Source organism: Lissotriton helveticus, chromosome 6 (genome assembly GCF_964261635.1).
Source record: "Lissotriton helveticus chromosome 6, aLisHel1.1, whole genome shotgun sequence".
NCBI lineage: Eukaryota > Metazoa > Chordata > Amphibia > Caudata > Salamandridae > Lissotriton > Lissotriton helveticus.
The window spans coordinates 395,638,598-395,662,038 of NC_136067.1; positions in this window are offsets into that span (position 1 = coordinate 395,638,598).

The window sequence follows — 23,441 nt, forward strand, 5'->3', positions numbered from 1 at the left end:
CTGTTTCCGCCTTACCAACAGGCACAGATAACCCAACACCTCGAATCCTACCAACAGATCACCTTTCCAGGGCTCCCACTGTACCAACACGAAAGTACTAAGATGGCAATAATCAAGACCGGAACTCAGAAAGATCACACCTTCCTTACCAGTGACAGCATCTCACTGTAATCCACCTTTCTCACAAACTTGATGATATCCATGACATCCCCCTTTGATCACTGTCCCTCAATCATTCTTCGCAAAAATGTTGACATTGTTACTCCTTTTATCAACAATATACTCAACACCTCCCTGTCAATGGCTTAGGTTCCCTCTGAATGGAAATTAGCAGCAGTGAAACCTTTGCAAAATAAATCTTTAGTTGACCATACCATATTATCCAACGTACTGCCAATCTCACTGATTCTGTCCTTAGCTAAAATGTTGGAGAAACTGGTGAACAGCCAAATAATAGCTTTTTTGGAACATGCAAGTCTTCTTCATCCCCGGAAATCTGCTTTTTCCCACACATTTCACGGAATCAGCACTGTTGGAAGTATCAGATACTATAACATTTATTCTGGATTGAGGAAAGAATGCAGTGATGATTCTACTTGATCTTCCACCATCTCACATGCCATACTCCTTTAATGAATCAAGGACTATGGCATTTTTCATAAAGCTTTGGCCTGGATTTATTATTTTTTACCTGGCCACACACAAGGAGGGGCATATTATCAAGGGATTTATCTCCGCTTTTTTGGCTTTAAAAGCCAAGAAAACAGAGATAAAATGATCTCCCTATCAGCAACAGGATGCTAACACGCAAATTTGCATGTTAGCACCCTTTTTCTCTACGCTTCCCCTTGCATCTCTAATGAGATCATAGGGGGCGTTCCAGAGAAAAATAATAGGAGAAATGTTGTTAAGCGACATTTCTCCTATTATCAAGGATCTTGCTAACCCTGTTAGTGATAAAAAGAGCAGCGCTAACAGCGAGTAGCACTGCTTTTTTTACACCTGGGGCCTCATTTATGAGCCCTTGCGTGAGTTTTGCGCTTCCGATGCGTCACTTTTTGTGATGCATCGGCGGCGTAAAACATGCCTCCTGATGCGCACTATTTACAAAGTGACGCATCTAAGCAGATGCGTCACTTTGTAAACCCCTGCGCTACATTATACCTGCGTCAGGTATAATGTATGCAGAGGGGGCGTTCACCCGCAAAAAGCCTCATAATAGTGACGCAGTGAAATCTGAGATTTCACTGCGTCACTTTTAGGACGCTGTTGCGTCAAAATCTTGCGCCTGCCTCACAGCAGGCGTAAGACTGACGCAAGCCCTTTCACATGGGTATTTCCCCATGTGAAAGGAAGCATTGCTGGAGTTGCGTCACTTTTGTGACACACTCCAGCAATGCGTCACTTTTGCGCCTGCAGATACGTCAGAAATACTGACGTATCTGTAACTCCTTGCTACATGATGCGTCATATTATAAATATGACGCATCAATCATGTCGCAGGGAGAGCGCAGTGAAAAGTGACGCATCGCTGTTTTCACGCAGCGATGCGTCACTTTTCATAAATGAGGCCCCCGGTATTTTCCCGACTTAGCCATGATATCCTATGGAAGGTGGATATCATGGCTAAGTTTGTGAGCCCCTATCATCAAGCTAACGCCAAACTTCGAGAGATTATCGTTGGTTTTCCAGCGATATTCTCTCATTTGGCAGTTAGCGCGAGGATTTTTTTCAGTTCTGAGATAAACCTTGCTAATAGCAAGTTATCTCTGCGATAATTTCCAGCAATGCTTAGCGTTAAAAATTTTTTTGCTAAGCCTCGTTAGCGATAAATATCGCCAATCGTTGGTAAATGCCCCCTAGTCACTTTGGAACATTAGACTTCAACACATAAATTGTTGATATCAGGAGTGCCACTGGGATCATCTCTTAGCTCTGTACTTTTCAATATTTTCAATATTAGCAAGACCCCTATAATCTCTTTGATAACCTCATTTGGAATTGCCACTACATCATATGCTGATGACACGCAGTTGACCTTTTGATCCGAGGTTCAGAACTGAATTTTAAAAACTGCGTTAGCGAAGTTATATTTTGGATGCAAGCAAAACATCCAAAATGAAGCACAGATAAAACAGAAATGTTCTTGTTCAGAAAATCCAAACTTTTTTCGTCATCTTAATGGCAGCCAAATTCAGTGCCTTCACCTCCTCCCACAGTAGAAGTTCCACGAAACATGGGCGTAAAATGTGTTCACCAACCTTTCCGTCCATCTATCTGCCATGGCAGTAGGCATACGGTATAACCTTATCACGCCTCTGAGAATGTTTTTTATTTTCTTCCGCTAGCGACTTGGTAATCATCAGCCGTTGCCCTTATCATCTCCCAGCTTGATTAATAAAATAGTCTATATGCTGGAGCCATGAAATACATTTTTCACAAATTGCAGATGATGCAACACGCAGCCGCTAGCCTTGTGTCAAAACTCCCTAGATGGAGCTCTGCCTCTGCTGTCTTGAAAACTCTTCACTGGCTACGAGCACACAAAGGATCCTTTTAAAGACCCTCTTACTGGAGTTCAGACCATTTAAAGCTACTGGTCCCAAATACTTTACCGCTAGATTTATGCATTGCACTCTCATAAAAAGTCTTCGATTCTCTCATGCTAATCTTCTCAAGCTCCCTCCATTCAGACTAAAAACTGGGGCGATAAACACTTTTCAGTGCAAGGAGCTATCGCTTGGAATCTACTTCCTAGCCACCTGCGTTTCACGGAATTTGGAAGCCTTCTTCAAAAAGCTTCTGAAGACACCAGGTCCTGGGTGCTCTTTGCTACTCCTTTATTTAATGATGTTTTTATTTTTCTTCTTCTCGCCCTCCTTGAGTCTTTGCACATGCAACTCTAGCACTAGGATGATTCATTGGGAATGACAGGGTGCTTTATAAGCTCCATATTCATCTATCCATCCATTCATTTGTTCATCCATCTTGGAAAGACCTAGCTGCATCGACTCTGAGAGGAGAGAGAACTTTCATACCTTTTACCTACAAACATCTATCCACTCAATAGGAAATAGTTCTGCCATATCCTTTATGAAAAGTTCCATCATCAATAATACTAAGAACAGAGAAAACATTCTGGTCTCTAGCCCACAGGTTTCACCCTATTTCCTACAAATGCATGCCTTCTGTGAAAAATTGCGTTGGTGGGGTGAAACACTAAACAAGCAAAAGCCCAAATCCTTGTCAGGGTGAATCACAAAAGTCACTTGTTTAGCCTGTGCTTCTGGTTGCTAGCCACAAAATCAGTCAAGCTTAACTTAGACACGTAGGGCCCGATTCACAGAATGAACTTAAGACTAAATCCTAAACTTACTACTATTTGGTATTCACAGAATGCACTTACTACTTTCGGGATTCACAGAGTGAACTTACTACTTTCGGGATTCACAGAATAAACTTACTACTTTCGGTATTCACAGAATAGATTTAAGACTACTAACTCTAAGTCCGAAATCGGGGAGTAAATTACGGCCCGGAGGCGGAGCTTCCGGCTTGGGGGCGGAGCTTGCGGCCCGTAGGCGGAGCTTGCGGCCCGGAGGCGGAGTTTGCGGCCCGGAGGCAGAGCTTGCGGCCCAGAGGCGGAGCTTCCGGCCCGGAGTCGGAGCTTGCAGCCCAGAGTTGGAGATTTCGGCATGGCAAAAATCCCCACCTCCGAGCCGGAAGCTCCGCCTCCGGGCCGGAAGCTCCGCCTCCAGGCCACAAGCTCCGCCCCCAAGCTGAAAGCTCCGCCTCCGGGCCGTAATTTACTCCCCGATTTCGGACTTAGAGTTAGTAGTCTTAAATCTATTCTGTGAATACCGAAAGTAGTAAGTTTATTCTGTGAATCCCGAAAGTAGTAAGTTCACTCTGTGAATCCCGAAAGTAGTAAGTGCATTCTGTGAATACCAAATAGTAGTAAGTTTAGGATTTAGTCTTAAGTTCATTCTGTGAATCGGGCCCAATGTGTAATGTATTTACATAGCACTCAAACAGTTATAAAGTGAAAAAAACACCCACAAGAAAACTACCACACCAATCTATAAGAGTAGAGCAAACAATAATAAATTAAATAATCTAGTTGGATGTACTGATTTGAATGTTGAATTTTGAAACTCGAAATTTAAAACATGACATATTTGTGGTTTTATTGTGTTTTATATAGGTGATACCTGTTTATAAGTATCAGTGTGTGATATTATTAAGTCCTGAGGAAGTTGATCCCATTCAATGTTTACCACCAAAGCGCATCAATATAATATTGAGACTAAAGCTGACAAACGTTTGGATGTATTAAGTGATGATTATGTCAAGCACGAGGCATCAATGATATTGTTTTTAATAGATTAGTACTGTGCAAAGACCGATGTTTTTGTCTTCTGTTTTTTCTCCCATGTTGTGTTTTCTGTTTTTGAATTGTTAATGAAAAACTACTCTGCTGTGTACTTCTCTTTTATAATATGGTTTTAAATGTACTGTGTAGTGGGGATGTTAAACTACGAGATGACACATGAAGTAACGAGTAATGTTTTGATAATTTTATTGAGGTTGATAAATTCGACATTAAATGTTTGATAAACTTTATATTGTGTTGCACTGATTTCTGGTTAAACTTAGTGGACAACTGAGTGCAGAACATTGAGTACGGTTGTGGATGACTCTTTGGATTGATGCAACTTCTATTGAGTCCCAGAAGATTATTTGTTTGAGTTTATAAATAAAATGATGCCAGGTCGACATAAATCCAATCAATAGAACTAGAGGTATATAGTTTCAAAGTTTTAGGCAAAAGTAACACCAAGAAACACAATGTGCCAACTGTGGTTATCTGGTCGCGCCTAACTGGAACAAAATCACAAGTTCAGACATGCTGAGATTGAGTGCAAACCAGATACAGGGACCAGGTTCGTCCCACTAAGAATTGTACCTCATGTCCTTGATGCCAATGATGCATCACACTGCGTCAGTTCCAATGAGGAGCTGCAAGGGCTGTGAGATAAGGTCCTGCATCGAGTTGTGTTGCGCTGCATCAGTTCTGAAGAGAAGCTGCTAGGGCTGCTATGTGAGGTCTTGCATCAAGTTGTGTCATGCTGCAATTGTTCTGAGGAAACCCACAGTTTGACCGGAGCACGTATACACTGATGCCAACCAGAACTTGGGGCACTGGCTGGTCCAGTAGTGTCTGGGCAGCTGACAGTGCCTGCAGCAGAAGGACAACAGACCAGTCCTTCTTTTGAGCTTCTACAGGTCCAGATATGATTTGAAGAGTTGGTCTAAGGGTTCAATATTTATACCTGGTGCCAGTTTTGTCTGGAATATCCTGCCTCTCTGCCCTGGTCCAATGATGTCTAGAGTCACAAAAGAGTTTGTATGATGTTCTTTGTGTGTGAGCTGAGACACTGTCTTTTAAGTGCAAATGTGGTCAGTGACAGCTCCGTCCCACCCATTAAGTCAAGATGTTTCATCATGTAAACATCTAGTTCCCCTTTTGTGATACTGCCTGGGATTAATACACAAAGACCAACTGCCAGCTCCACCTAGTCATGTGATCCAGGAACAGGCTGCAGGCACCAATGGCTATGGCAGGAAAATGCCAACTTTCGAAAAGTCCACCACTGGGTCAGGGCTACCCACAGCAAGGCTTAGCCACAAGCAATTAATAATCGAAAAGAAGTGCCAATACTGTATGTGAATTCTGAACCATTTGTCTCAACACATTTGAACTAAACAAAATGTCTTGATCTCACATATATGAGAAGATTAAATATTTTATTTAATAAATGCTTTTTAAGTTTGGTTTATGATTTCACCAAATTTCCATTCTATCAGACCTTATATACACAACATTTACATTGATCACAAATAAAAAGCCACAAATCTTATATATATTTTCAATCAAATATCACTCATAACTCAGTCATCCTATCTAACATACAACCACAGACAACATATAATCGTGAATTTACACTGAAATATCAATATTCACAGAAAGCCATATAGTCATTTTTCTTTTTATGCAACTCAGTTTTGTAGATTTTTGGCTATAATGGTCTACGCGGTTCGAACTCAAAGTTGTTGTAGAGTTCTCATCAGGACCAGAATCTGTGAAGAAAGGAAAAAACAACCTTTCTTAAAAACCTTTCATTATGAACCTCTCTTGCTTTATCTCCATCACTGCAAGCCCTTTGTCTCTTACCTCTGTAGTTCAGAGTTTGTGTGACTGAAATAAGCAATCCCCGATGTTCAGTCAAATCTAATTCGCGGGGACATATGCGAGAAATTACGATTACTAATCGCATACTCAACGTGCATCGTATATCACTCTCCTAGCTGCCAACAACTTACTTGTGTGTTTATGAACGGTGTAACACGTTAATGACTCCTTGTGGAGCTGGGCAGCATGTGTTGGTCTGGTGTCGCTGTGGACCACTGTTTGCTTGTGGGTTCAGAGGGTAGAGGAACAGTCAGGATAGACCAGGCGTCAGGACGGCCGGCGGGCTGACTCCTCCGAAGATGGTCTTGGGCGTCAGTTCCCAAATGGATAAATCGCAACATTTTACCTGTCTCCGTTTAGGCAGTGTCCAGTCTTGTTGTTCTCCTTCGTCAGTCTCTTGCGGGCAATTGGCGATGCACTTCCGGGTCTGTTAGGAGTCATGGGAAATGTAGTCTAGGGATTCTTTTTTGCTCGGTGTTATATGTGCCAAATGTGCAAACTATTTCATTTTCTCGTTTTGGATAAAAAGGACAAACTCACATTACATTGATGTGTTTAGTGTCCATATGTGTGACGTCTTCACATTTTCTCCGATTAAAATACATGAATTACTTATTTATGTTCGATGTATCCACAAGGATTCTTGGGGAATGTAGTTATCTGTGCAATGTAGTCCTTAGGCGGGCTATAAGCGTGGCAGTGTTAAATTATGATGTTTTCTCCAGGCAGAACCAGAGAGACGGACCGCTGACCAGAGTGGAGCAGAGCGGAGCGAAGCAGGAGTAGAAGCGGAGCGGGAGGCTTGCCTCAACATCACAACCGAAAGAACCACCGCCTGCCAGCTGACCAGTAGGCAGTCCAAGTAGCGGTGCCTACCCGCTCCTGCAGTGATCACCAAAACTGAGACCAAGTAGTCGGGTCTCAAGCGCACGGAGCAGAGAGGAGCAGAGCAGGAGGCTCGTAGGCAACTCTGCGTCCGAAAGTGGCCCCGCCTGTCCGCCGGCCCGCTGGGTGCCCGCAGCGCGATTTGAAGCGATTTGAGGCGCAGACGGCAGCCCGGGCGAAGGTGGCAACCTGCGGTCAGCCGACGGCACCTAAGGCGAGGCCGAGCACCCAGGTCTCTACGGTGTGAAACGCAGGGCGGCGGCGGTCCTGGTGGAGAACGCGACCTGTGCAGTTGAGGGCCCACCGTCGACCTGCGGAGCGGAGGAGATCGGGGCACGGACTGAGGTGGACCGGAGTGGGAGGAGCGGACCAGTGACGGCGCTCCGAAGAGCCAGCGGGGCGCCAGCACTGAATTGGCTCGAGGTGTTGGTGAGGAGCCCCGGGATCTGGTGGACCCTGAGGAAGGAGACGGCCAGCTTGAGTGGTGGCCTCCGACAGCTGGACGGTGAGAGGGGCGCCTGGGTTTGGGGAAGGAGGTGGTGGTGATTTGAGCGGTCAACGCTGCCATTCCTCACCCGAGTGACCCCCCCGAAAGCGCCCTGCGCCCTCGAAGAGTGCCCACTCAGCCATTTGTCTTGCGCCTAGAGGGATTTTGGCGCCTCTTTACAACCCACAAACTCGCCAGGTAACACGTGGGGCAGTCCAAAATAAATACCCCCCCGGGAAGGCGGAACAACTGCCGCCCCAAGATAAGGAAATGGCTTTTAAGAAACTGAGGTCGCGAATCATTTTTATGAAACGAATGGGAACTGAAGAGGCAATTGGGAAGTCCTCCAATAAAGCGGTGAAAAGTGGACGGATAATAAGGACCCCTGCAATAACTAATTATTTCTCCACACTTACCACCAATGACCAAACAGAAAGTCTACCGCAAAACGAAGGAATAAAACCTGAGTTGAAGGAGGGTGGAGAAAACATATCGGGAGTTTCACAGGACCAATCAGGTGATCAAAATCTAACAAACCCTGAATTTGATCCTGAACAAAAAAACAGTCCATCAAATATAGAGGAATCCCCCTTGGAATCTGACTTATCTGGCCTAATTACCTCCAGTCCATTAAACATCCAACGCAGTACTGACTGTAACAACTCACGTCCAGAAACAATTGTCAAGGAGGACGATAAGAAGCTCGAATCGCAAATAAGGCCAGAGGAGATATTTACCAGTACACTACAAAAATCCCCTATTGATCTCGATTATTCACCAGACCTTCACTTGTTTAAATCTTCCAGCTTAACTAATCACAACACTCCTGTGTCTAAGTCACTTCTCATCCTGCGAGAAATTTTAGAGTCTGTTCTTTCATTCTTAGGCCATATTCTGGAGAATTCAGACCAAACCCTTGATGTCCAAATAGGAATTCTAAAATTCCTAGTAGAAGAAAAAAGAAAAAAAGACCACACCGAGTCTATAAAAATACAAGAAACCCCAGTAACCATTCTAAAGGCAACAAGTAATAACAATATCAACAACACGCTACAAGATCAGGGAATAAGCGACATCGGTACTCAAACGAAAGGAATATCAAACAAGGGATCTCAGAATAACAATCAGGAGCCAATTATATATTCCCTAAAGAAACTCTTCAGCGAAGATACAATTAACGTCCATAACCAATATCCTATTTTCGCAAATACCAAAAATAAACCAACAACGTCCAATTCGGTGACTGATCAAGAAAAGAAGGCTAACATCATTCTCGACGGCGAACAAGCGAGGGATACACAAAAAATCAAGAAGAACCAAGAAGGAGCTGGGAAAAAAAGAGGAAAACCGCAACGAAGAATCAAAAAGAAGAAAGCGCGTAGGCTCAAATTCCAGAAAGCAATAATCCCCCCTGCATCCCAGCACGAGCACGAAGAAAGCACGAAAACACTGACTCCCACAAAGGGAACAAATCGAAACGCGGCAGCAAACGCAGACATTAAAATTCCTCAACAAAATACCACTTTAAATCCATGAGCCGAAAAATTTCACTTCAATCGAACAACCTCAGGGTCAAGGGAGCCCTTCAAAGGGCCAGAAGACTACGACAAAAAAGTCCCACCCGGGGAAGAAACATCGTCAAAATATTTACAAATAACAGAGCTCTTTCCCATAGACAGTGTCCCACTAAATCGTGACAGAATAGTCAATATTTTCCAACGTATTACTCCGTTACAAACCTTAACAAGAAAAGAGATTGACTTAGTAATATTCCCAGATAAAGAAAATACCAAAACAGCGGTGGTAGTATTCTGGTCACCGGTGTTACCAGGGATCATCCTAAGAGAACAGGAGACCTTACATAAATATGGCTACGATTTAATCCCAACACAGGAAACCACAGTCAACAATCCGAAAAAATGGTTCAAAGGACCCTTATGGGAAAACCCCCATACTCACAACAAAATTACCTATAGCACAGATGACTCAGTAACAAATTCAAATCCAAATCAAAATCTAAGGATTTTAGTAAAGAACGGAGAAAGAGAAGTTTGGAGCCAAGACGCGGAAGCAAAGGAAGTAGCAAAAATGCTCCAGTCATGGTCATGGATCTCTGAATCACTGAACGGTGGGAAAAATGCGAAGTATACGACCCAATCCGTTTAGCAACGGCCTTTCGATAACATCTTGGAACATGGCAGGGAAAACTACAGATAAAATGACGGAAGCCACAAAAAATCGACCGGACATATTGGTATTACAGGAAACCTGGTCAATAAAAACTTTTAACCAGGACGGTTATTTTGTTTATGACACCCCTGCGCAGGAAGCCAAACGGGGACACGCTAAGGGAGGGATAGCTATCCTATTAAGGGATGAGTATCTCTGGGCCCAAGAGATTCTTGACACCAATTCTAAGCAATTCCAGTGTATAAAGATCAGGATGGAGACTCATTCCTTAGACCCTCAAAAAGGTCTATTACTTTTCAATGTATACGTCCCCCCCAGATCAAAGAACGATGTCCAATTTGAGGAAACCCTTGACGCCATTCAGCAAATAATCGAAGCTCAGTCTTATCTGCCATACCTGATCATGGGTGATTTCAACGGCAAAATATCAAACACCGAAATCTCCAACTGGGCGAACTGGTATAAAGATGAAGCTTTAGAAATACCGGTGCTGACATTCCCGACCAGAAGCAGGGCTGATAAAAGGGGGAAAATGCTATTAGTGTCACTTCCAATATTAAATGGAATTATATTGAACGGGAACGTGGAAGGAGACTTCCCTGCATCCCACACAAGACGGGGAAATGGCACCCTTTCAATCCTAGATTATATGATCTGCAGCATGGCGTTGTTTGAGTCCGCTTCACATCTTCGCACCTACTTCACTGAAGAGAGTGACCACGCAATCCTACTATTACACACGCAATGGAAAATAAGCACCTGCTCACCTAGTCAAATCATGTATAAACACAGTACAGTAGAGACAAAAATAAACCAAAGGCGGATCTACTGGAACTCAACTATGTTAGACAAAATAATTACCTTAATTGACACAAACCATCTTTTATCCATAGAATACTCCGCTGACCTAATAACAAACTTTGAATCCATTATCGAGAATCTAAAGAAAGTCTTTCAAAACAAATTGCAACAAGCTGTATCAGTAAAGAATAAAAACAAAAATTCACCCTTGAATTCTGCAATTGCAAAAAGACTAAACAAACTTATTAGAGCTCAATATGTGGACCGCTTAATCTCAAGGCAGGTAGAAATTAACAAACTGAAAAATCAACTGAAGTGAGAAAAGCGTCGTTTAAAAAGAATAACGCAGGACAAAAACTGGGTCGACTTACAAATTGCGGAAAAAAAGCGCAACCAACGATCATACTGGTCATTAATTGCAAAGGAAACCGGAACAAAAAAGGCCCTGCACTCCATCCCAGTTCCACCTCAAGAATGGGAAATCTACCTGACAGCTTTGTACAGAGTAAACACGAGTAATGAAGCGGCCAAAAACACAGAGAATAATAGCGATGGAAACAACGCTCCGATCGGATACGCCTCTCCGTTCTCAATAGAAATGCATATCCGAAAGGGGAGATCCACAGGCGCCTCCGGCCCAGACCAAATACCAATCAAGGTCCTACAGGCTGACCCTAAGGGCTGGAGTAAGATGCTCTCTCCCCTTTTTAACTTCATCTTCAAAACAGGAACAGTGCCAAAATCCTGGAAGGGGAGTATCATAATACCGATTTTTAAAAAAGGATCAAGACATCAGGCTGGTAACTATCGCCAAATAGCATTACTAGATGCTACGGGGAAAATCTTCGCCGCTGAAGTGTTGGACCAACTCAAAAACTAGGCATTTTCTCAGGATTTAATTCCCTTATATCAGGCCGGTTTCAGGCCAAAGCACTCGGTTATTGATAACATCGCGATATTACAAACAATCCTCGACAAATACGTTGTAGGAAAATCCCAAACGGTATACGCAGCTTTCATCGATTTTTCTACCGCATTTGATCGAGTAGACAGACCATCTCTCTGGAAAAAACTGAGGAAGCTAAGAATTCCTGTACAATTATTACAAATCATAATTACACTACATTCGCACACGTGGTGCCAAGTGCAAATGGGGTGTGAAAAGGGCCTGACCAACATTATTCCAACAGCAAATGGACTCAAGCAAGGGTGTCTCCTAGCCCCCTTGTTATTCTCACTATAGCTTAGTGATTTGCCTCAGCACCTGCAACAAGTGCCAAGTCTGCCTCCAAAGATCGCTGCCCAAAACGTTCATGCTCTCTTATACGCAGACAATATTGTAATGTTAGATCTTACGCCCTTTGGTCTGCAAAGACTTTTAGACACCCTGAACAAATACACTCAGGAAAACTTCTTAATTCCAACTCTCACAAAGACAAAAATAGTTTCCTTCTCAGGAAGAAAAAGAAGTACCAAATTCCGTTGGAAACTCGGTGCTGGAACAATAGAAGAGACTGACGAATACACTTACTTGGGCAGGATTTTTACTAAGACATTAAAAAACAATTCACAGATTAATAACCTGACTAGGGAATCCGAGGTGCATGCTGGAGCCCTTCAAAGACTATACACGGCTTCAGGTAACAGACATTTTTCAGCCCTTCTCAAAGTATATAGTACAAAGATACCTCCAATTTTATCATTTGCTTTGGAATACATTCCAATAAAACAGTGGTCATTCCTGGACCAAAAAGAAGGGAAGATACTGAGGAAAATGCTGAAGGTATCGCAATCTATTCCGGTGCAAGCCCTACGTCTCGAATTCTCAATCACGAGTTCCTATTCAAGAGCCATTGCAAACGTCATCAGGTGGGCATTTAACCTGCTGCACGCAAAGGATGGAACTCTTCGTTCACTACTTAAAGCCGAGACTTTCGACTGTGATGCTTCGAAACAAATATTCTTCAGCAACATGTCCACTGCATTTAAACTAGCTGAGATCAATGCTAACCTGCTGCTTACGTGGACTCCATCACAACTGAAACTTTTTTAAAAATGTTTTACCCCCAGACTAAGTTACAATCTTGACTTTTCACATTGTGCCAAATTGACTCTGTATAAAAGCTTTGCGGAAACAAGTGCACCTAAGCAAGTGCAACAATACATAGACTTTAATCTTTCGCACAGCGACCGGAGACCGATCATCCTGTTACGGCTTGGCATTCTACCAGTGCTAACCGCAAGGGTATAAAGCAGGATTATCGACGGGATAATATCGACTAGCATAAATATCGAGGTAAGAATATCGAATTTAAAAAATATCGTTGAAGTAAATATCGTTGTTGTAAATATCGATTTTGTATAATGACAAAAATATCGTCAAAATAAAATATCGTTGTATAGAATATCGTTTAGAGAAATATCGTTGAATATAATATCGACAAAATAATTGAATGTGTTATATAAGTGTAGAAAAATTTGTTTTATGTTTAAATATTATTAATTAAATGTCTATTTTTATTATTATAGGGATCAAAATGTAAAAAAAAATTAAATGTTTGTAAATATTTTAGGAGCGGGTTATTGGTATTATAGGGGATAAGGGTGGGTAGTAATTTAAAAAAGTAGTGTAAATAGAATGGTAAAAAATTAGAAAATTTTAATTTATTTTTTATTTTGAATGGTGAAATTTGAAATTTAATTTAAATAACTGAATTATTTATTTAATGGGTTTTTAAAAAGATTTAGTAGCGGGTTGTTGGTGATATAGGGGATAAGGGTGGGTAGTATATTAAAATATGTTTCATAAAATTTTAATTTAATAAAAAAAAATTATACATTGAAATACGAAAAAATATTATATTTAATTGAAATTGAATGTATTATATAATAATTTTGTAATTAAGTGTGGGTTTTATTTATATAGTGTTTAATAAAAAATTCAATTGCTATAAAAAATACGAAATTTGAAATTTCAATATTTAATTTTGAAATTTGAATTTAGAAATTTGATTTTTAAATTATATTAAAATAAGTCAAGTGTGTAATATGTTATGTTTGTGTATTTGTTATAATATATGCTAAGAATGATTCGAAAAACACAAAAACAACCTTTCGGTTAAAAATTATAAAATTGTGAAAATTATGTAAAATTTTTTTAAAAATTCGAAATTTGAAATTTCAATATTTAATTTAGAAATTTTAAATTTGTAATTAGAAAATTAATTTTTAAATTATATCAAATTAAGTGAAGTGTGTAATATTTTATGTTTGTGTATTTGTTATAATATATGCTAAGAATGATTCGAAAAAATAAAAAACAAAGTTTGGGTTAAAAATTATAAAATTGTGAAAATTATGTAAAAATTTATAAAAAATTCGAAATTTGAAATTTAAATTTTGTTTAAAAAAATGTGTTATTGTTATGTTAAAAAAACAAGGCATGTTTTTACAACGTAGGTACCTTTACAACGCATATCATTACAACGTAAGTATTGGTAAGTATATAATTATATTTAAAATGTAATATGTTTGGGGTTTTTTAAGGGATATTTTTAGGGTTCAGGGTCAGTTTTGGCTTTTAGGGTAAAGGGGTATTTTTAGGGTTCAGGGGCAGTTTTGTGTTTTTGGGAAAAGGGGTATTTTTAGGGTTCAGGGGCAGTTTTCAGTTTTTGGGTAAAGGGGTATTTTTAGGGTTCAGGGTTAGTTTTCAGTTTTTGGGTAAAGGGGTATTTTTAGGGTTCAGGGTGAGTTTTACGTTATTGGGTAAAGGGGTATTTTTAGGGTTCAGGATCAGTTTTCAGTTTTTGGGTAAAGGGGTATTTTTAGGGTTCAGAGTCATTTTTCAGTTTTTGGGTAAAGGGGAATTTTTAGAGTTCAGGGTCAGTTTTCAGTTTTTGGGTAAAGGGATATTTTTAGGGTTCAGGGTCAGTTTTCAGTTTTTGGGTAAAGGGGTATTTTTAGGGTTCAGGGTCAGTTTTCAGTTTTTGGGTAAAGGGGTATTTTTAGGGTTCAGGGTCAGTTTTCAGTTTTTGGGGAAAGGGGTATTTTTAGGGTTCAGGGTCAGTTTTACGTTTTTGGGTAAAGGGGTATTTTTAGGGTTCAGGGTCAGTTTTCAGTTTTTGGGTAGAGGGGTATTTTTAGAGTTCAGGGTCAGTTTTCAGTTTTTGGGTAAAGGGGAATTTTTAGAGTTCAGGGTCAGTTTTCAGTTTTTGGGTAAAGGGGTATTTTTAGGGTTCAGGGTCAGTTTTCAGTTTTTGGGTAAAGGGGTATTTTTAGGGTTCTGGGTCAGTTTTCAGTTTTTGGGTAAAGGGGTATTTTTAGGGTTCAGGGTCACTTTTCAGTTTTTGGGTAGAGGGGTATTTTTAGGGTTCAGGGTCAGTTTTGTGTTTTTGGGAAAAGGGGTATTGTTAGGGTTCAGGGTCCGTTTTCAGTTTTTGGGTAAAGGGGAATTTTTAGGGTTCAGGTTAAGTTTTTGGGTAAAGGGGTATTTTTAGGGTTCAGGGTCAGTTTTAATTTTTGGGTAAAGGGGTATTTTAAGGGGTCAGGGTCAGTTTTTAGTTTTTGGGTAAAGGGGTATTTTTATTGTTCAGGCTCAGTTTTGTGTTTTTGGGGTACAGGGGTACAGGGTAAAAAAAAATATTTATATATTAATTAAATAAATTAAATGAAATTAAATTAAATTTAATTTAATTTAATTAAAATCTATTCATTTTAATTAATTTATATTAAAAAAATTATTATATATTTACTAATACTTACGTTGTAATGGTATGCGTTGTAAAGGTACCTGTGTTGTAAAAATATGCGTTGTAAATACATGCGTTGTAATGGTTTTTGCGTTGTAAAAATTTCGTTGTAAAGGTATGCGTTGTAAAAGTATGTGTTGTAACGTCATACATAGTTTATATTACTAATTTATTTTTTCTTATTATATATAAATAAATAATACATATTGTATATAGATATATGTTAGAAAAGCTTTTTTTGAATTTAAAAAACTATGAAAAAGTGAATAACAGAAAGGTAATGTGTATATAAGGTTATAAAGAAAATGACGATATTTTATTTATATTAATATGAGTAGAAAGGTAGTCGATATTAGTGTTGTCGATATTAGTGTAGAAGGTAATGTTATTTTAAATATTGTCGATAATGTAGTAGTCGATATTTATGTAGTCGATATAATTGTTAACGATATTAGAGTAGTCGATAAAAAAATATCGATATTTGTGTAAATCCTTGTTTAAGTATATGGTTACGATATTTTTGTAGACGATGTATTTGTGGCGATATTTTTGTAGGTCGATGTTTTAGTAATCGATATTTCATCATGGAACCACCATAACATCAAGATGGCACCTAAATGGATCTTCATTATGTAACCTCTGCTACGGAGGGGAGCAGGATGTAGAACATCTTTTATTCACATGCCCTAATCCAAAAGTAGTGGCAGCTAGGACAAAACATCTGAATCCTATATACATTAACTGACGTATTACTACTGTAAAGGACTTGATCACAGTATGTAAATTTCCCCCCAATGAATTAGTTTGTTATAACTATAACTTTTATCAATTTTTAAAACCTTTTTTAGCTTTGTATTAATATGAAGTTCTAAAAGCATTTGTAACTGAATTTTACCGTACAAAATTTGTGGTCCTCAGCAGAGTACCAAAACAAATAAAATAAACTTGAAACTTGATAAACTTGATGTTTTCTCCATTGAGGATGAGCTGCATATTGGATGGTTTGTAAATGTGTTTTATGCATTTTGCCCAAAAGGGATCTTTGGGAAATGTAGAGGAAATTAGCAATGCTCAGAGCCCGAACTCATGAAGTTTTGTGTTCTCTCCATTTGTAATGAGCTGTATGTTGGATGGTTCGTAAATTTGCCATCCTGCCATCCTGCATTACTCCCAATCTAGTGACAAGTGTGTATCCCTATCCCGTGCGAACTCTGAAATAGATGCTATATAGGGGGATGGACATCTACACGTGTCACTTTAGTTAATTGTCCACCTTAGGCCAATTTGAAAATTTCAGTAAGCTCGTTGAGTCCCTGTACTGCTGTATTGAATTTGAAGATCAACATCGTCTCTCTTCTTGAAAGTTTGGCATCAAGATCTCCTCCTCTTGCATAATTTTCCACCTTTGATATCACCATCCAAATGAGATCCGTCTTTTTGTGATTCTGTAGGTGCCAATGATTGACCAAGGGAGCTGTTAATACGTTATTCTTAATTCTTCATTTATGCTGTTGTATTCGCAGTCGTACTTCCTGGTTGTTTTTTTCCTATATGCACTAAATCGCACGGGCATGTAATCCCATAGACGACAAATCGTGATTTGCAGTTAGTGAAAGCTTCGTGCTTCCATATTATGTTCTTGTGTTCAAACATGTTTCCTTCTTTTGTGCTATTACAGCATGAACATGTTCCACATTTTTGATGTCCCTGCACTGGTGGTAAGCCCAGCATTGTTCTCGAAGTATTGGGCTTAGTCTGTGGGAGTGCTGCTCTTACTAATTGATTTGCAATACTGCAATTCTTTTTGAAGGCAAAAAGTGGTTCTTTGGAAAAAGCCTCATCCAATTTTTTTAAGAGATGCCAGTTGTTCTTAAACGTAGACACGAAAACTATTCTATCAGTTTCCTTCCTTTTCTTTTTCTCAAGTAGGCATTCGCGTGGTGTCCACCAAGCTCTTTTCTTTGATTTCCTTAGCAATTTTTTCGGATAGCCTTGTTGCAGCAGATTATTTGTCAAATTCTCTGCATGTCTTAAATATTCGTCCTTTTATTTACAATTGCGGCGAATTCGTAAATATTGCCCATACGGGAGGTTATCCTTGAGACTTCTAGGATGATTGCACTTAAAATGTAGAGCTTTATTCCGGTCTGTTGGTTTTTTGTAAAGTGTTGTAACTAGCCCCCCTTCCGATGGGTAGACCTCTACATCAAGGAATGCCATTTTTTTCTGTGAGTGAGACATACTGAATTTAATTGTTGGTGTTTTATTATTAATCCATGCAAAGAAGGTTTTTAATTCATCCTCAGTGCCTGTCCAAGTGAAAAAAATGTCATCGATATATCGACTCCAATTTTGTATCCACTGTAAGTATGGATTATTCTGGTACACAAAGGTCTCCTCATACTTAGAAATAAATAAAACTGCCAATTCTGGTGCAAATGGGCATCCCATTGCTACTCCACCGATTTGAAAATAAAACTCACCATCAAAATTAAAATAATTCTTCTTCAGAGCAAATTTGGCAAGTTTGGAGATAAATTCTGTGGGGATTTTGTGTGGTCTTTCTCTTTCTTCCAAGATAGATTCAAGTACACTGATACCTTCATCCTGGGGGATTTGTGTATATAAGGACGTAATGTCCATAGTAACCATCCAATGTTTTTCCTCCTCAAACTCTATTAAACTCAATTTGTTTATGAAATCAGTTGTGTCCCGTATATTGATTTGACCTGTGGTAAAAAAGGTTTAAAAAAGAAATCAACAAACTTGGCAATACGTTCCAATAATGACTCACAACCGGACACTAAGCATGGGCGTAAAATCCGCTCCGCTCGCGGATTTTTCGGATTTTCGGCAAATTCGCAATCCGCGAACTCTCGCGAATTAGTCGAAAATCAGTGAATCCGCTCGCGGCGGATTTTTTGCTTGGTTGCGGCGCGCGGCGTGGTGCACGGCGTTCACTTTCAGTCATTTAGCGTTTGCCGAGTTGTTTTTCTTTGCGAGTGCCGCGCCATTTTGGATCTTGCTGCGTGATCCCGCGGGAGTTTGGCGCCCGCGAATACGTAATCGCAGCTTGCCACCTTGCACAGCACACCTCGCGAGAGTTCGCAATTGCGAACACGTAGTTGCGGCGGAAAGGAACAATCTTGCACTCGCGAAATAGAGCTTTTGCAATTCTGCACAAGAAAATCACCAGCAAACAGGATAAACCTTCAGAAAATTATGATTTTTATCAGAATCACTCCTCAGGTTGACATTTGCATGGCCTTTTTTTTTGCAAGGAGTCCATTTTTGGGGGGGGAGGAAGGAAGTGCCCCACAGTCTCCAACTTCCTGTTCCTGTCCAGCAGGCTCCTCCCAGTGCTTTGTCCATCTCCTGGTCACTTTCATTTGGATCTGGAGCTGGAAGGATTACTTTTTGTGGGTGCTGCTGGATATTTGGATTTGAGGCCTTTTTTACTGTCTTTGGATCACTTTTGGATTAGAAATCAACTTTCACAAGTAAGTTTGTTTGGGGCATTACAGTTGCTGCAAGTACAATTTTGGAACTTTTTCAGAACATTAAATAAATTATATTGTGGGTAGCCACAGTATCCAGTAGGACCAGGGTTGGTTAGGGGTGCATGATACAACTGTTTTGTTGAATTTAAACACCATTGAGGCCATGGATGGGCTGGGATTGTGCTGATTTTTGTCGTTTTTTTGGGCCTGCTGGTGTGGCCCTTTGCCCAGGGGTGGTGAGTATTGCATGGGCCTAGTCTTTCTGTGGGGTGTCTTCTTGAATTTAAACATAATTGAGGCCATGGATGGGCTGGGATTGTGCTTATTTTATTGTTTTTTGTCTTTTTTTTGGGCTGCTGGTGGGGCCCTTTGCCCAGGGGTAGTGGTGCATGGACTGAGTGTGCCTGTAGTGTGGTCTCACTCTCTTTAATGTAAACATCATGGATGGCATTGGATTGTGGTGATTTCTGGCTGTTTTTCTGTTTTTTGGGGGTGTACTGTTGATGTGGACTGGCCATGTGGGTGGTGGTGGTGGCCATCTTGAGTGCTGGCTGGTACAGGCAACATGTGCTTGGGGTGTAAGGGGCCATTTTGAGGAGAGGCAGTGTCTGAGGCCTGCACTTATTTTGCCTACTTTTCATCCATTATGCCCAGGGGTAGTGAGTGTTGCATACTTGCATGTCCCTAGTCTTTCTGTGGGGTGTCTTCAATGTAAACATCATGGATGGCATGGGATTGTGCTCATTTTTCTGTGTTTTGTCGATTTTTTGGGGTGTATAACTGAACTGATGTTCCTCTGTCTTCCATTGCTTTTAGGTGCACAAGAAGACTCAAGAGAACCACCAGTGCCAGGAAGAAGTCCTGCAGCGGTGTGTGTGTGCAGCATAACGTCACGCGACGTCACGTCTGGACACAGAACCCTCTGCAACTCGTGCAACTGCTGCCTGCTGACCAGCTCTGAAGAAGATGGCCCCAAAAAAAGTAACCCGTAGCTCCTCTAGCAAGAAAGGTGCCAGTAAGGAGCAGAAGAAGCAAGTTACCAAGGACACTGGTGTGCCGCCCGCCCCTTTTTTTGGGAGTAAAAAAAAAAGTATGCCTGCAGCAGCAGCGGGATCTGCTGGGGACCAAGCTGGCAGCAGCACCCCCGCTCCATTGGGCTCAGTGCCACCACCACCACCAGGCCAACTTAAGTCCAAGGCCTTGAGTGCTGCAGAGGCAGCCAGTATAGTTCTTCAATCACCATCGACCAGTGATGTTGGCTCATCGCAAGAAAGCAGCAGCAATGTCCCTCAATCAACACAGGTTGTTGTAGCTCATCTGACGAGTGTTGAACAACCACAGCCGCAACAACAATCACATGTGCAAGTACAAGCCCAAGTACATGTGGAAGGAGAGGCAACGCAAGGAGATGCGCAAGCAGAGGTGCATGGAGGGTCACAAGTGCCCACAATAGTTGTTCCTCCCGAAGTAGGGGCACATCAGGAAATCGACAATCAAGGCGAGGTATCATTTGAGGAAGCCACTCCTCCTGATGATCCTTCATTGTCTTCCACACCCCTAGCAAGGAAGAGATCAAGGGTGGTGTCTACATCTTCTTCAAGCACATCTCCTTCTGATGATACGGATCAAACTTGGGAACCAGCACCACAGCCGTCTGAGAGTGAGGCACACCATGATCCGACAAAGGTAGTTAAGCGTAAAAGGAAGCTCGTCCAAAGTCTCAGAGTTATGGAGTGTGATGAGGCTCAACAAGAAGTGGCGGATACTGCTGCTGATGAAGACTCTGCCAACGACGACCCAGTCATCATAAAGGTCACTGCAGCCCAAGCGGGCATGCAGCAAACAGACATTTTGACCCTAGCCCGAAGAGCTGCTGAGCGTGATGATGATGATGATGTTGTCGATGAGGAGGCAGTGGAAACACCACAAACATTGGAGTTAAGTAGTACACCAACTCGTCCCGCTTCCATATTTCTTTCTGGCAAGAAGAGACCTCCATCCACCTCGACCTTAATTAGTGGCGGTGAAAGTGCACAACGTACAAAAGTTGGGCAATCCAGATCCTCCACTTCATCTGGCATTAGCTTCATGACCACCACCACCAGTATCGCCGCCTCCTCCAGGTCCCACAGACACTTGAAGTCCCCAGTTTGGGACTTCTTTACTGTTTGTCAAAAAAATCCAAAGTTTGCCATTTGTACCCTGTGTAAGGTTGCAGTTAGTCGTGGTAAGCCAGGTACCAACTATGGTACCGGAGGCCAGAGAGGTCATCTTAGGAGACAGCACACTGTCAAATGGTTTGCGCACCTAGATGCGATCAAGAAAGGCCGAATTCAAGGAAACGTTGATGTTTCATCTGATGATGACGAGGAGGAAGAAGACGTGTCAAACACTTCCCTTACACCCAGTACCCCTGTCAGCAGCACACCCAATGTGAGGCACACTAAGAGTGTTGGAGCGAGTGAGACACCAACGCACAAAAGTTCACCAGCGAGCAAAATTGGGTCAACGAAGTCATTATCAGCCCGTAAATGCTTGGTCCAGGGCAACATTAGAACAATGCTTACTTCAGACGTGCCATATGAACGCAACCACCCACTGACGCGTCTGTATAACACTAAGCTGGCTAAAATGCTAGCTGTAGACCTTCTCCCTTTTTCTTTTGTAGAAGCGGTAGGTTTTCTAGAATTAGTGGCAACGCTCTGCCCTAAATGGAAGGTTCCTAGCCGGTTCTATTTTGCCAGAGTTGCGGTTCCAGCACTACATGAAGATGTGCTGGAGGCGATTGGGGCAGCTTTGCAGAAGAGTGCTGTTCACACAATACATCTGACAACAGACATGTGGACCAGTGGCGCAGGCGCTGATTACATGTGCATCACTGCACACTGGGTCTCTTTTTCAGGTGTTAAAGCAAAGCTAAACGCAGGTGTTGACCCGGACAAAGTTTTCAAAGCTGCTCGGAAACATGCAACACTAGCCATGTTTGGCTTGGAGAAAAGTCACACAGCAGAAAACATTTTGGAAGAGTTTGACAAAAAGGTCTTGAAAATGCTATCCCCCAAAAAACGCAAGATTGGTTATGTTTCCACGGATAATGGCGCCAATGTAGTTAAGGCCATGTCGCAGGGTGGCTATTTCAGAGTGCCATGTTTGGCGCACTGTATCAACCTGGTAGTTCAAAAATTCTTGAGTGATAGAGACAGTGCAGCGTTCGCGGTAATGGCCACCTGCCGCAAAATGTGCAACCATTTCAGCCATTCTTTTAAGGCCCGGAAGCATCTGAGGAGGCTGCTACTTCAAAGTCGAATACCAGTGAAAGCACTCATCCAGGAGGTGGCAACACGTTGGAACCTTCTACATGCTTGAGCGTCTGTATGAGCAGTATACGGTACTCGATCACTATTTCTTCACAGAGGGTACATCTCAGAAGGAGGACCTGCGGATGAGTGCGGCGCAATGGGACATAGTTAAAAGCCTGACAGACATGCTTCGTCATTTTGAGTTCTTCACGCGTGCAGTCAGCCAGGAGGACTGTAATTTGGGAAAAGCTATCCCATTGTTGTGCATGCTGGAGCACCAACTGATGGCGGTGTCTTCTGAGTTTGAAAAAGATGGACAAAAAAAAGACCATTTTATTTTGTCTGAGAAATTATTAGAGCGCCTACGTGGTGATGAACGTCTTCAAAAGATCAAGTCAGAACAGCATTACATTTGTGCTACTATTCTGGATCCACGCTACAAAAAGGCGCTGGCAGGAGAAGCATTCTTTCCTTTTGCTGATGAAGATGTTCAAAATTACAAACATTGGCTAGCCTGGTCAGCCAAGAGGTTTGAAAAAGAACGGCAGGTTATTGAAGGAGAAGGCAGTACATCAGCATCAGCATCAGCAGGCCATCCCCAGTCACAAGAATCCACTTCTGCACCTGTGGCTGGGGCACAAGTGACCTCTCAGCCGTTAAAGACACTGGCAAGTGGATCATCTGCACCACACACAACACTAACAGTGGCTGCTGTGGAGGATTGGCTAAGTTTGCTTGGGTATGGTTCTCGAAAAAATGTCACAGGCACAGCAAAAAGTAAGCAAAGTGGAGGAACCGTTGATGACCTTGAGTCGATGGTGCAGGACTATCTGAATGACTCAACAGAGGTCTTTCTTAATGATGAGCCATTGCAGTATTGGCATGGCAAAAAACAATTGTGGCCACAGCTCTCCAACCTGGCTATAAACTATTTGTCTTGCCCACTCGCAAGTGTGTCTTCAGAACGTGTTTTCAGTGCTGCTGGTGGCATTGTAACTCCCAAACGGAGCCGCCTCTCGCCCAAAAATGTGGAGCGGCTGACAATGATCAAGATGAATCAGCACCTCATACCACCAGATTACAAAGTACGAGAAAGCACGCCGCATGAAGACGAGGAGGACGGCAACGTAGATGAGGGGATTTGTTCTCTGTTCGGTGGCACTGACCTCATCCTGCCTGAATTCGCAGAGTATGATGACGAAATCTTCTTCTTATTCCCTGACACCGAGGCCTGAAAATGAGACAATGAATCAATAACTTTCTTTTTCGTCCTTATTC